Below are 5,014 nucleotides of genomic sequence, written 5' to 3' on the forward strand. Positions count from 1 at the left end.
TTTTCCCGCGTTACATTTCGCGCCTGGGCGGAACCAGCCACCGCTAGGCGCCTGCCCGCTGGCCGCCGCGGCGAGTGACAGGCCGCGCGAGCCAATGGCCGGACTCGGGTTTCTTTCTAGCGGAACGGGGCGGGGCCGGGCCTGCGCGCGGGTCCCTGCTGCCCTGCCATTGGCCGCCGCGCTCATATTTTTTTCAGCCGCGAGGGCCAACAGCGTTCGAAACTCCGAGGGCGCGCGCGACGTCGGCACCCGCCCAGACACGCCCGCCCGGAGCCCCGCCCCACCGCCCTCGACTGGTCCGCCCAGACCTGGACGCTGGGGCGAGCGGGGGAGGCTTCAGGGGAGCTGCTGATTGGCGAGGCCTTGGGAAGGGGCGGGGTCGAGGGCGGTCGTTGGTCGGCGATAGCGCGCGGCCCGCCCCGCCCCTCTAGGCCCCGCCCACCGGTGGCTGTTGGGCCGCTTTTCCCGCGCGCAGGAGTTTAAAGGGCTGGGCCGGGCCGCCCGCCCCGCCCTCGGCGCTAGGCACCCGGCTCCCGCGGCTCTGGTCCTCCTACGACTCTAGGTCCAGCAGGCCCCGGGGGGACTGGTCTTTTGCGTCGCGCTCTCTGCCCAGTCGCTCGCTGCGTGCTAGCCGATGAGCGTCCCGGACTGGCGGTGCTGTTTGCCGGCTCCGGGTCGGCGTAGACCGTGTGGCTGGGCGGCGGCTCCCATGTCCTCGTGGGCCGCCGCCGCGCCGAGGGCACAGGGACCGGCAGGTGTCCGTCCTCACGCCGACGGGTGCGCGGCCACCGTGAGGGCCCGCCCTCTGCGGCTCGAGCGCCGAGCAGCCGCCAGCCGGTCTCCTCTCCTGCCCCCGGGCTAGGGTCACGGACGCGCCTGCCTCGGGCCGCCCTGACACATCGCCATCTGGCCAGCCGGCGCGGCGAGGGCGCGGGTGGGCAGGGCAGCGCCAGCCCCTGCTCCGGGGACGCGGGAGGGGGGACCGCATCTGTTCTGTTGTTCACCCAGCCTGACTCAACAGACGTGTTGATTGAATGAATGCGTGTCCAGTGGCCAGGAGCTGGACTCCGCGAGCAGAACGTGACCGCAGCGTAACGGCGCACTCGCGCTCTTTTTTCACAGCTATGCCTTAATTTAGCCACACTTGTTTAAAAAGAAGAAACCGTGCGCGGTGGCCCTTGCCTGTAATCCCAGGGACTGGGGAGACTGAGGCAGAAGGATCCCAAGTTCGAGGCCAGCCTCATCAAATTGGCGACGCCCTAAGCAACTTAGACCCTGTCTCAAAAAACGAAAAAGGGCTGGTTAAGTGCCCCTGAGTTCAATCCCCAGTACCAATCAGTAAATAAATAAACTATAGAAATGAACAGTTTTTAAGCTTAAAAAGAAGGCAAAATAGGCAATAGCATGATACTATTTAAGTACAAATTTTTAAAGTGGGGAAAATATAAATATATATACAAAATATAAATGTATACTTTTTCCTTTTAGATATACAAAAGATATCTGGCAAGATACACAAGAAACTGATATCTTGGTTGACTTCATGGAGGGGAATTTTTAAGTGGCCAGGGAATGGAAGTGAAAAGATTTCAAAAGATACAACATATTTAGTGCTTTGTATCTTTCTAACTTTGACCCAAGAGAAAGTATCTTTCCAAGAAATAAAATGGCACATAACTCCATTTCCCCAGAGGCCTACTGTGATCACAGCTTCTATTTACTGATACACGATATGTGTGCTCTCTTCCCTTAACTTCTGCCCTCTACAATTCTGAGTTAAATATTATTACCAGCTTACAAATGAGAAAACTTGAGGTTTGTCCTAGAACATATAACTTAATAAATAAACCCCTCAGATGACTCAGAAAACGGCCTTAGGATTACATCTCAGATTCTGCCAAATGTAAGGAGGAAAGGGCTAATAAACAGACTCCATGGATCTGAGTTCCATCCCATATTTTAAAACTAAAGATTTAGGGGCAAATCCAATTTGATAATTTAATAAATGCGAGATCTAGAGAGCTGAAAGTTCAATTCTTCTCCCTGAGTGAAGTCAACATTCATTTTGTGTTTATGACTTGCTATCACATATTTGTACCATAGTCTTCTGAATCAGTTGGAAGGAAAATACAGTCCGTCTATTTATTACTTGGAAGGGAGTGGAAAGAAAAAAGTAATCCCCATCATGGACACTCAAGTTGGAGCAAGAGCCAGAGGGTTAAACGCCAACCAATGGTTACTGTTTAACATTCATAACATGCCCCGAGTGCAGGACACTGACTTAATGCTTCTAAAAATTGCCCTTCGTAAGCAGTAACCTGGCAACCCCACTTGCTCTCTGCCACAAGAGATGAAAGGCATGCCAGGAAAGTGTGAGCTGTCTGAGGGTGATTCCAGGAGCAGGGCTGAGCTCATGCACCTTCTTTCCCCTTTTGGTTCCACTTTCATGCATCTAGGAAGCTACCTGAAAAGTGTGGGTAATAGTCCTGATGTCCTTGTTCTTCCCCAGATACAATCAGCAGCCCGTGATGAATACTGACTGCAGAATATTAAAACCCATCTGAGAATACTTACTATGACAGTAGCCTTTGCAAGTGCTAAAAATGAAGGCCCCTTCTGATGAAGATAGATACCTAAACTCTTTTTTCAAATGTATTTGAAAGTTTCAAGATAAATTATAATCCAAGTAGAACAAAGCAACATTTTTTTCACCTTGAACATGTACTGTCAATAAGAGCACTTGAGCTGGATGTGGTGGCGCACACCTGTAATCCCAGCAGCTCAGGAGGCTGAAGCAGGAGGATAGAAAGTTCAAGGCCAGGCTCAGCAATTTAGTAAGGCCCTAAGCAACTCAGGAAGACTCTGTCTCTAAATAAAATATAAAAGGGGGCTGGTGATGTGGCTTAATGGTTAAGCACCCCTGGGTTCAATCCCTGGTACAAAAAAAAAAAAAAAAAAAAAAAACACTTGAAACTAACACTTCACATAAATCTTTTTTTTTTTTTTTTTTTTTTTTTTTTGGTACTGGGGATGAACTGAGGGCCTTGTGCTTACAAAGCAAGCACTCTACCACCTGAGCTATCTCCCCAGCCCCACATAAGTCCTTTTAAATGATTTGTCATTACAGCTAAAACTGCACATAAAACAGCTTTGCAAATGGATGTTGATAAAAAAAAAATGGAATAAAGTGCCTGATCACTTATTTAGGGATTAACAGAAAGATATTTAATCTTAGAATTTCTCCAAAATAATATCTGCTAGGTCCGACTTGGCAGCAGATTCAAACTTGAGTTCCTCTTTACAAAGACCGAAATCTAGGGTGAAATGTGCTCTTCCAATGAGACTTTTAACTCTAACAGCAGGAAAATATCTGTGTAGACCAATCAGACACATTTTTCATCCAAAAGTGCTTCTTCAAAATATTTTCTGAGAACTTTGCCCATGAAAGTTTCATCGAGCCAAGAGAATATGGAACCACTTTCTGCATCAGTTTGCCACATCTCCTGTTGTAACCAAGTGCAATGGTGAAGAGAGTCAAATAAGGTTTATCATTTACAGGGAGACAAAATAGTGAAATAAGGTTTCCTATTTGTAGCAGGCAGGGAGAGCACTGGAAATAATTCTGAAAGCACTGTCTCTCCCCGAGAAAGTAAGAGGACTTCATTGGGGAAACCCATGCATCATTACAGGTAGAGGGGGCACGTGGCTGAACTTGAACAGTTCAGGGTCATCTTTTTTCATAAGTCTCACATTTGAAAATGGCAGATGGGGGAAGGCCTAATGGGCAGGGAATTCAGCTTTACCATGAGATTACAATGAGCAAGGTTTATTCCAGGTCGCCCAGAAGAGGGGCTGGGAGGCCTTGACGGGTTTTAAATGGTTCCTTGTGGTTTTTCTCTGGAGGGTCTTATCTGAAACAAAAGACCAACTTGAAGGATTACCCATCATTGATTACCCATAACTGCTTCTTCCCTGGCAGTTATAGGAGCTTACCCCTAAAAGGACCTGCCTGGCAGCTAATACCGCCACAAATGCCAGAGTAATATTTCCTAATGAGCAAGGATTGTATTGCTACTTTTCATAGAAAGAGCTCTTTGGGTTTCAAATGGGTGATTTAACTTGGGTCATATCAAGGACGTTTGAACCTGTTAAGCCAGGTTAGAGAGCAAAGGTGGAATTATTAAAAGGAAGCAGGTCTCCTGTGGATTCTAAAATCGGGATTAGAACCTGGAGCTGCACACCACACCGTCATGGATGGTTTTTGCCTTTAGTCTGCCTATGTTGATGTGTTTCATTCTTTTTTCTTTGTAAGCACTCTTCTTCAATTCTCCATATACATAGCTAAACTGTGCGCAACCATCTGCTCAGTCCCTTAATTACTTATATCACCTAAAACAGACTGGCTTTTGCAAATCTCAATTTCAAAGTACTAAAAGGCAGAATTTGACTGGTCCTTCTGAGGCAGGATGATCCAATCAGCAGACACCATCCAGTAATAAAAAGGTGGACTGAAGACTTTTCATATCTGAAGAATAGTTCTAAGAAAAAGAGGAAAAGGCTTGTAGACAACACTGAAAATGCCAAAAGCACATTTTTAGCAAGCCGTACATTTTCTACGTAACAGCAAATGATGAACATGATGATGTCGTAAGTATTCTCTTGGTGATTTTTTTTGGGGGTGAGCATATTGGGGATTGAACTCAGGGACGCTCCACCACTGAGCCACATCTCCAGCCCTATTTTGTATTTTATTTAGAGACAGGGTTTCACGGAATTGCTTAGGCCCTCTGCTGAGTTGCTGAGGCTGGCTTTGAACCCCTGATCCTCCTGCCTCAACCTCCTGAGCCACTGGGATTATTCTTCTGCCTCAGCCTCCCAAGCGGCTGGAATTTCAGGTGTGGCCCACCAGGACCAACTCTTTCTTGGTGATTTAAGTGACCTGACTGTATTTGGTTGCACAGGAAAACTAACTTCTTGAACGAATCCTTATTGAAACTGCAGATTGTTTATAGTA

The sequence above is a fragment of the Sciurus carolinensis genome, chromosome 15 (genome assembly GCF_902686445.1).
Source record: "Sciurus carolinensis chromosome 15, mSciCar1.2, whole genome shotgun sequence".
Classification (NCBI taxonomy): domain Eukaryota; kingdom Metazoa; phylum Chordata; class Mammalia; order Rodentia; family Sciuridae; genus Sciurus; species Sciurus carolinensis.